Source organism: Capsicum annuum, chromosome 12, assembly GCF_002878395.1.
Source record: "Capsicum annuum cultivar UCD-10X-F1 chromosome 12, UCD10Xv1.1, whole genome shotgun sequence".
Classification (NCBI taxonomy): Eukaryota; Viridiplantae; Streptophyta; class Magnoliopsida; order Solanales; family Solanaceae; genus Capsicum; species Capsicum annuum.
Window position 1 is genome coordinate 163389372 of NC_061122.1, and position 10237 is coordinate 163399608.

The 10237-nt window shown below is 37.4% G+C and overlaps 1 non-coding gene across 1 annotated transcript; it reads right to left on the reverse strand.

Moving 5' to 3' along the window:
* Positions 1–495: 495 nt before the first annotated feature.
* Positions 496–607, reverse strand: LOC124889909. Its single transcript, XR_007048822.1, has one exon. It is a non-coding gene; the product is annotated as a small nucleolar RNA R71 (small nucleolar RNA).
* Positions 608–10237: the final 9630 nt, after the last annotated feature.

A 10237-nucleotide genomic window follows, 5' to 3' on the forward strand; every position in this document is an offset into this window, starting at 1 on the left:
TTATGTGGTTCTATTCTTACTTGGGAAAACCCAGAGCTGGGTCATTTACTTTATTTGTTTTTTTGACTATTTTGTAGGTGATCAAAGTGTGAACGGAGTGATGAGTGATAATGCAAGTAATTTTATCCCCTTTGATGCCCCACTAGACTATGAGGGCCAATTAAATAAAGCGGGGCAAACAAGCGCTATCCACATCCCACCAACCAACAAAAATGGTGTGTTTCATGTGATAGCATTATGTTTCATATGTTGCAAATGAAAGAATTATATGGGGGTCAAGTATATGAGGGACGATAAGTTCATTTAAAAACTATGTGGAAGTTTGTGCATCATTTAACATAGCTCATATTATGCAAGAATCCATCCAGCTTTGACTCTTTCCTTTTTTACTGGGTGAGGCGGTTTTATGGTTCCTCTCACTTCCACCTGGCTCAATCATATCTTGGGAGGAGCTCACCACAGTGTTCCTTGATAGATACTTCCCACCATCGAAAATGCTTCAAAAGTGGGATAATATTGTAAACTTTCAGCAATTGAATAGAGAACCATTGTTTGAAGCATGGGAGAGGTTTAATGGAAAGCTAGCACAATGCCCAAATCATGAGGTCCCGGATAAGATACTTCTTGAAATTTTTTGTAGAGCTCTTGACCCATTGAAAAAAACGGTTGTGGATAATGTGGCGGGTGACTCTATTGTGAAATTGCATCATCTTGTGGCTTTCCGTTTGATAGGTGAAGTAGATGCTCCTAAGACCCCTTCTACAACCTCTATAGTGATACCCGTGATGCAGATGCTCCTAAGATCCCTTCTACAACCTCCATAGTGACTAATGAGTAAAGAAAACGTGAAGAAGAGAAGGAGGAGAACATGGCCATGATAATGAAGCAACTTGAGCTTGTAACAAAACATGTTATGGCTATACTAGCGAAAGTATCAAATTCCATAACATCAAATCCTTATGAAGATGATGATGAGGCACAGAAGTTGGATAAATAAATTCAGTACTTGGAAGACTAATTAGGGGGGTTCCCGCCCCGCCTATCAAAGGCAAGGTACGAACCAAGGTTGGATCATGATCGAGGTAAATATTGGAGAGATAGGAAATGTGACTGTGACTGCTACGTTGCTCCTTATGATAGGGCTAAGTCCAAAGAGTCAAATGTCATTGACCCCAAAAAGTTCAAGATCAAAGATATTTTGGCACGAATCTTAAGTAGAGTTGAAGTTATAGACAAATTGGTCCATGAGTTGAAGGTTGAATTCTCCGTACTCCCCTAAACAGTGGTGTATCACTCTGCCTCCATCAAATAATTAGAGACCAAAGTCAGGTAAATCTCCATGCAACTAAATGCAAGGGCTAGGGGTGGACTTTTGAGTGACACAATTGCTAACCCAAAGAATAAAGTACAAGTCCTAACAATTATCACTAAAAGTGGGAAAGCATTTGAAGAATCCCTTAGAGGAGATGTGAGTGAAAATATGCCCAAGGACAAGGCAAAAGAGGTGGCACCTCAAAGAAGAAAAGCAAAGGATGAGAAAGAGAGAGATGAAAACAATGAAGAAATGGTCAAACTTAAAAATCCATAAGGAGAAACAAAGCCAACCATCCATGTTCCTTTTCCGTTCCCTCAACGGTTGCATAAAAAGAAAGAGAATGACAAATTGAGAAAATTTATGACAAAACTTAGCAACCTCTCAATAAATATCCCACTACTCGAGGCGATACAAGAGATTCCAGGATATGCTAAGTCAATGAAGAAGTTATTGTCCAAGAAGAAGCCCGTTAAGGGTGATACCATTGAAGTTACTCTTGGGTGTAGTACTATCATAGATAACAAAGTTGTGGAAAAGAAAAATGATCCCGAAGCATTCACTATCCCTTTCACCATTGGGACTCATGAGTTTGCAAACTCTCTTTGTGACCTTGGTGCAAGCATCAACCTAATGTCGTATGTTATCTATAAGAAACTTGGCTTGGACACTTCTACACCAACCTCGATGGGCCTTTTGATAGTGGGCTGGTCCATAAAAAGGCTAGTGGGTATATATTTTGATGTCCTTATAAAGGTGGAAAAAATCATTCTCCCAGTGGATTTCGTTGTATTATATTGTGAGATAGACCAAGAGGTTCCTATCATTCTTGGTCATTCTTTCTTAGCCACCGGGAGAGCCATTTTTGATCTAGAGTTAGGGGAGATAAAATTTTAGGTGTAAGAAGATGAGGTATCGTTTAGAATTTGCAAGTCAAAGAAGCAAACCGTGGAGCTACAAGTAGTATCCATAGTGGATATTGAAAATAAGATAGTGAAAGATGAGGGGTTTGAGGACCCGCCGAGAGATTGTAAGAAGAAAGACATCGTGCCACGATTATAACTAAGGCGCTAGGTAGGAGGCAACCCACAAATGCCAAGAAAATGGCTCATATACTTTTTGTTATATTCTTATAGTGTAGATGTTATCTTTTGCATTTGAATAACCCATGCATTTGTGGCACTTTGGATTGCATTGAATGAGTTTTAAAATGGGAAAGCATGCAAGTCTTCTTTGAAAATCTAAACAGGGAAAAATCTTTGAAAATTGAGTAAAATGCTGAATAAGGGAAAAAAGGGGAGAAGAACTGCTCCTAATTACCGCGATTGCAGCCCCATGCACGATCGCGATTATTGGGTGTCGGTCGCGGACCTTGGCTACGGTCGTGGTTATTTCAGTCATTTAACCCCTACTCTCCTTCATTTCCCTCATAGTCACTTTTCAAGATTGTCCTCTCAAATATAAGCTACATTGTTGGCCATGTTATAAGCTCTCAAACAGCCTCCGTGTATATCTCTCTTGCATCACAACTTCAGTAGGTGACATGAATCCTTGCTTTTATATTTTAAAATAGTCCAATGAGTGCATGACTAAGAAAGGGCCTAGAGTTTTAATTATTATGCTTTACATGTTGACATACTTATTAGTATGGTAGTGTTGGTTCCTTGATTTAGGTGTGAACACAAGTGGGGAAACCTTGAGTACCTAATAGTGTGTAAGAAAGGTAGACAAATATGATATGCACACCTTGTTTTTGATAAATTTCTCAAATGAACATTCAATAGTGGTATTTATATTTGAAGGGCACATTCACACACACTGGTATCATTATTCACATGACCGTTATTTGCAGCCATATTGTAGAACATGCTAGCAGTCTAGAATTGGGAGGAAGTTGAACATGTAGAACTGACATGGAACCAGCCTCAGGTGTTGCAATCGCGGTCATAGACCGCTACCATGGTAGTGAAAATATGGTTCTGATCCGTGATCACAATAACTAAGGGAAGGTTCCTGCAATGTCAAAAATCGTGTACTTCTAATCTTTAGTCGAGCAACCCTAAACACCTAGTCCAATAAACTTAAATGATCAATGTAGCACAACTTACATAATTTAAATGACGTTGAAAGATATAATGTGTGTTTAGTGCTTTCAGGATAACGTCATGGATAAGTTTGATCACATCAGATTCATGGCACCTGAATGACACAGTCACTACTATAGTGATCTTTCAAAGACAAAGATGCTTTTGGAAAGTGGAATTTGTTTGGAGAATGTATCAAATAAGATACAGGCTTTTCATGACAAACTTAAAATCATAAGGTGGAGGTTCTTTTCCCTGAATGCATGTCATTCAAATGAACAATGGGTCCGTGAATTTTACGCCAATATTAGTAAAGTATCTTTTGCAGACCCACTTAATGTGATTGTAAAGATGTGGGGAAAGCCGGTGAAAGTTGGCTAAGAAAATTAATGATGTTTATGGGATCAAGGAGGCAGACATGGGTGAATTGAAAGTGAAGGGGTGTAAATCGAGGAATTGGTTGGCACAACGGCTATGTCCCAGAAAGGAAGTCTCGTGGACCAAAACTAAAAGCAACATCTGCATAAATGACTTTACTTTCGAGGCTTGGATATGGTTTCACATCATTTGTAGCTGAGTGTCTCTTTGCACCCACATGACATCAGTTTCTAAATTGCTTATTCGGATGGTTGCTTGTATTTTAGACGGCATCTCTTTGGATGTTGGTCAACTCGTGGTCAATGAAATTGATCATTTTAAAAACCAAGGGGGTATAAATCTCTTTTACCCTTCTTTTATTACTAAGATTTGCAAGAGACCAGGGGCGGAAGAGTATGCTAGTGATACATGGGTGCATCCTAGCGCCCCCATCTACCCATTGAGAATTTGAAGAAAGGGCACACCGAGCAAAAGAAAGAAAAAAAAGATCAACATAGAAGAGCCAATATGTAGCAAACTTGAGCCTCATATGACAACACCATGGGACTTCTTGAAGAGGTTGGAGTTAATATTGTAACCATTAAAGAGCTTGTGGCTAGCTTGCCTTAAGGGCCGAGAGAGCCCTCCACCACCCATCACTCATATGTGTCACGTGCCAATTGTAATGAGTATAAGGAGGACCAAAATAAATAAAAAACTACTATTGATCGGCTTGAGGAAGCCTACTCCTCTTTGGTGGTATCACACTAAGACCTTTGGAGCACATATAAACAGATGATCACTAGGGAAAAAAAGAGGGGCTAGTTCTTTACCAAGATGTGGAAAGGGGTGAAGGGTCTATAGAATATTTTAAAACACCGAAGCAGGCTTCCTACTTCTTGGGTGGACAGTGATGATGAGGCCCCGAATGAGTGGTCAGATCTTGAGGAGGATGGTAATGATGTAGGGTCTGAGAGTGATAGCAGCCCTTGATGCAGATTCAGGGAGCACCCTTATCTCTTTTATCCTTAATTGTTTATGTAGTGGGGACACTGCTACCTTTTCAGTTAGGGGTGTCTCCTTATTTATTTGATTTAGGCATGTATTATTGACATTCTGTATAATTTTTTGCTCTTTTGGATAATTCTTACTTTTTATTTGGGTTGTAATATTCGGGCACTCTGATGGTGTTCACACTTGCATGGAGTAGTTATTTTGTTATTGTTTTGTTAATTTGTGATTTTAGTTTCTAACCATAGATGCAAGAGAAGTCTGATTACCTGTGGCATCGATGATTGGGGTTCATAGTCACACCCATTGGTAAAGTCTTAGTAACCATATGGAAGTTCTCCCATACTATAGTTTGCAATGTAATACAATATCTTGGGTTGTTTCCATGAGTGGAAAATTATGCATGGTTTAGGTACAAAAGCAAGCACCCCCTCTATCTGAAAATTTTTGGAAAAAGTCGACTGCTTGGATATGAGCAACTTTGTGACAAAATTTTCTCTTTCATTGACTCCAAAAGTGGATTGCAGAAAAATAAGGGATACTCCACCCTTGTCTTGAGCTAGGAGAACAATTGACCCCCCTTTACAACATTCATGCACCGTGTGTATGATATTAATTGTCTTTATCTCTTATGTACTTGTACCATCTAGAACTTGCCCCATTAGTCTTTCAAAACTAAATTTTAGTTGTGCTTGGTGGGTAAGATGATCATAGGCCATTTTGTGATTTTGGAAACCTATTTTAGCCTAAAATGCCTACAAATACATATTACTTACCCCTAGTCACCCTTTTTGAGCCTTTGGACTTTTCTTTGCTAACCACATTATAAGTCGTGACCCTTCTATTCATCCTCTCTTGGACCCTATCCTCCTTGAACTTAAGAATAGAAATTGAGGCCAAAAGCCTAAGTTAGGGGTGATGAAAAGAGAAAGAAAGTGTAGATTGAGACATGAAGCCATAAAAAGGAAAATAGCCTATGGGCCTAGCAAGTAAACATTTTACTTTAAAGGAAAGGGTAGTCCGTCAAAAGAATGAGCGCATGAAGCTTGATGCAAGCATAAGAATTAAAAAAAAGAGGTGAAAAGACTTTGAGTAAATCAAAAAAGGCAAAGTAGGTAAAGCAACAAAAGAGAAAGAAGTGGCCCAATAAGCAAAAAGTGATGAGAATTCGATGTAGAAGTTCAAGGAGGGTATTACCTTATTGTCTGAAATTTTTATCCTACCCTACCCTAAACTTACATTACAAGCTCAAAAAGCCCTTTGTGATTTCCAATCGAGTGTGGTCATTGTAGTGGCGATTGAAAATAGGGGAAATCCTAAGGCTTGGTACTTGTATCATGGAGAATTCCTTGATAGAGTGAGTGATTGCACTTAAGTTTCCTTGTTGTGTAAGTGGTAACTAGGTTTGTGAACCTTTCTTTCTTTTGAGGGGGCATGCGAGTTAATTTAGCTGGGAGATTTTGTCATCTTTCACACAATGCGATAAGTGGATGTATAACATAATTGAAGCCGACTTGTGAGTCACTTCTAGAGTGTTAGTAATTGTCACATAGTCGCTCCCCAAGATCCATTGCATCCTTTGTCACTCTATTTTATGACGAGGGACATTGATAATACTTTTTATCCATGTGTGAAAAGCTTTCTGTGGTAGCAACCAAGTTGGAGTTTTCATGGTCATTGGGAACATAAATAAGGGAACAAATGATAAAGGTCTCATGGTAAGAGGTAGTGTTGCTTGAGGACAGGTAAATGTCTAAGTTGGGGGTGTTGCTGAGTGGTATTCCTACCACTCATTCATAGAAATTATATAGACACACTACCATATTTTGTATTACAAAATGACGCATTGTCTAGGGAGTGTACATCATGTCAAGAACATTATCCTAGAAATAGGATTCTTGGTTGAGGTTTTGGGTGGCTAGATAAACTCCACATATGTTAGGTGCTCGAAAGGGTGAATGGGTGAAATCGTTGGGGTTTTGTATAAAGATTGACCCCAATGATCTTCGACCTAGACTATCCATTAATCAATAACTAAATCACATGATAAACTAATATTTTCCCACATGCTTCACCTCTAAGAAGACAAAATCCCAAGATTTCTCCAAATCTTGAATTCAAACTAAAGATAACATTCACCTCGCACTCTTTGAAGTTTGTGTGAAGAATTTTCAAGTAACTAAAATCCCCCCATTTACTTATACATGTTGTTTCCATTAGCATTCTGGGTAACCTGATAGTAACTTGAGTACCCATAGGTTGGAAGTCTATAACATTCACTCCTTGAGATTCAAACCCAATTTACATTGGGTTATTGGACAACGACTGCCTCACCCCAAAATCATGGGAGAAAGTTGAATGTTATTAGTCCCTAGTGCATATCCATGGTGATACCCCTTATATTAGAGTGTTGTGCTTATAGGTGTAGTAATATGGAGATTGAGGACTAATCTTACATTTTCTCCTAGCAGTGGACTTCAAAGGGAAAGTCAGGGTAAATATGCTCCTATTCTAGTGATTCCCTCCTATCAAAGTTAATTGGGAACTCTACTAGTGTTGCACACATTCTAATATCTCTTATGCCTAAGGTTCGTATTCTACATACCACGTATGTCCATACTCCAGCCTCTGAACCAAAGGCAATAATGGTTCTCAGAAATTCAAACTTTTAAATGTTCAAGCTTTATGTCATTAAACTCATGATACATATATTTATGTCTCATGTCATGCTGGTTCCAGGAAATAGTAGTTTTGAGCAAAAATCCTCACTTTGTTCCCTGAATATGAATCTCAGCTTTACGTTATATTACCTATGATATTTGCAGTCATGTTTGTATTGGTGCTCAGTCCTAAAGACTTGTGCTATGGTGTGTTTATGTTGGAATGATCCTTTATTTGTAACCTAGGTTTTTTGCTATGGAGTACCTTATACCTAATATGTCGTGTTTTATTTTGCAGTTCTCACATTCAGTAGAGCAATAAACACTACAAGAAAAATGGTTATTAGCGAAGGTAAATCTGGTCCCTAAAAGTCCAATTCTGGTCCTTAAATGTCAATAGTGACCAGAAAAATTTGGTCGCCATCGGTCCTTATAGGCTTCTTTGCTAAAAGGAAATAGCAACCACATATTTTTTCTGGTCCCTGAAAGTATTTAGCGATGCGTGAAATCTAGTCCCTAAATATGTTTTAACGACCAACTTTCTGGTCCCTAATTCAAGATTAATTGCATACATTTTCACCCCTATAGACCTTTAGTGACCAGATTCTACTGTTCCTAAAAAATATCTATAATTCCTAAATTGTATTTTATGGACCATCATTTCTAAATATAAAATATAAGAAGATGCACATAAAAAATATAAAGATAACTTCTCTATATGTTAAAACTAATAATGTATTTACATCTCAAATTGCCAAGTAGCCATGTTATGGCACTATTTACGCAATCCAAATCAACATTCCTAGCTATAAAAGTTCAATAACATTCTACACTCTACTCCTCCAACATGATTCCTTTGCTGCTCATTGTTGATGGCCCTAAGTCCACAGATTCATTGTCTTTTCTTTCCATAAAAGGACTTCTAGTCTCCATAATTTTTGCTGTAAGATTAGAATTTTCAAAATTTCCACCCACCTTGTAATTTTGATAGTCTAAAACTTGAGATACTTTAGATGATCTTTCAGACCCTGACAACATATTCCCATCTTCATTGATGGGTTAACTGTCCCTGATTCAACATATCCTACATCATCAGAATGAGAGTTGTTCCGCTTTCTTTCTTTCATTACCTTCTCTTTATGTTGCGACATAATCAATACCAAAAAATTTGAGGAAATAGTTTTCAACTAGCTATCCAGATCATGTTTTGAACCTATAGCCATATAATTTGTATCAAGAAGCTTCATAATCACACTTAACACAGTTCCATTAACATTTTTTTATGTAAGTTCCATCACTTTGGTAACCAGAGCCAAATAATTTCTATGGTAATACTTAGGTGAGAATTAGTCTTTGCTTGGATCTGACCTATAAGATCAGCACCGTAATCCCAAGTCAAAATAAAAATAATTAAGTGCTCCCTCTATCCTACAGGTAAAATTTGTAAAACATACTAAATTATAGAAGCCCAATGTCCTACTGGTAGAATTTGTAAGAATTTGTAAAACATACTAAATTATAGAAGCCCAATGCCCTACTGGTAGAATTTGTAAAACATACTAACTCTATCTCTCAAGAGTTTCTACATTCTATTTATTTCAATAGCATTTTAGTTCTATATGTTCAAAATTCGTATAATCAGAACACAGAAACGAAAAACATAATAATCCAGTCGCTATTTATTACCTTTGGTTGGAAGATAATGTACATAAAAAAATCTCAGCAGCTTTTCCATAAAATAATGTATGTACACATTTAATCTGATAAAAGCGCAGACCTATAAGGGGGGAAGCCCATGCCAATGCCCATGATAGAAGCAATATCAATATCAGCAGCTTTGACAACAATGCATTCAACATATAATTTGCATGCTTCATTAACTGAAGGGAATAAGATCATTTCAACAATGTCCTTGTCTGATAGTTTTACCAGCTGAGTCAAGTACAATGTACAATTTAGGTGTAAGAGCGAGACAGGAACACAAAATGATTTCAATTACTAGTGTTTCTTTAATGTCAATAGAAGAAGAGGAGAAATAGAAACCTTAGGGTCAATGCTGACGCCAAAAAATTCTCTTGCCTTCTCAATGTATTTCTTAATTTCTAGATCAGGCTTGACTTTGTGTCTTTCATCATACAAGTAGAAACCTTTTCGAGTCATTTCACCTAGAACATATGTGTCAATGCCTTTCAGAAGGGTCATGATCCATAAATATGATTGCTTACTTCTGGACACACTTCAAACTAGCATTTGCAATACATAGCCTAGCACTAAATTCAAAATGGAGAATTATACCTAATCTTGTATCTTGTTGCATTAGTGGAATAAGTGTTGACTTGTAAATTCTGTCAGGCATACTCAATAAAAATTGAGCTTCAGTAGCCATTGAAACATTGAAAATAATAAGATCACACAGCCTGCATGTAGGAAATCAAAATACTAAATCTGGTCATTGTTAGTTATGCCAACAAAATTCTACATTCAAAGTTGATAAGGATAAGAAGCTACAGATAATAAAGTTGGAATTCTTAGTGGCAGAAGACCGTTTAGGTAAATCCTTTCTAGTCTCGTCCTAAAGACATACAACACATAGCACACCATGTTTAAGAATATTGGACTAGTTTAGCTGAAAAATCATGGTAACATAGGCACATCTAGTAAACCAAAGAAGCTACCAGAAACTTTACCTAAAAGGAAAGAACATTCTATTAACAGCGAAACCAGTGCAATTCCTTACTACTATAGGCTGGAGAATTTTCAGCTGCAGCTTTTGAAACATCCTTTGCATTCAATTGTGCTAACGTCTATGAGCT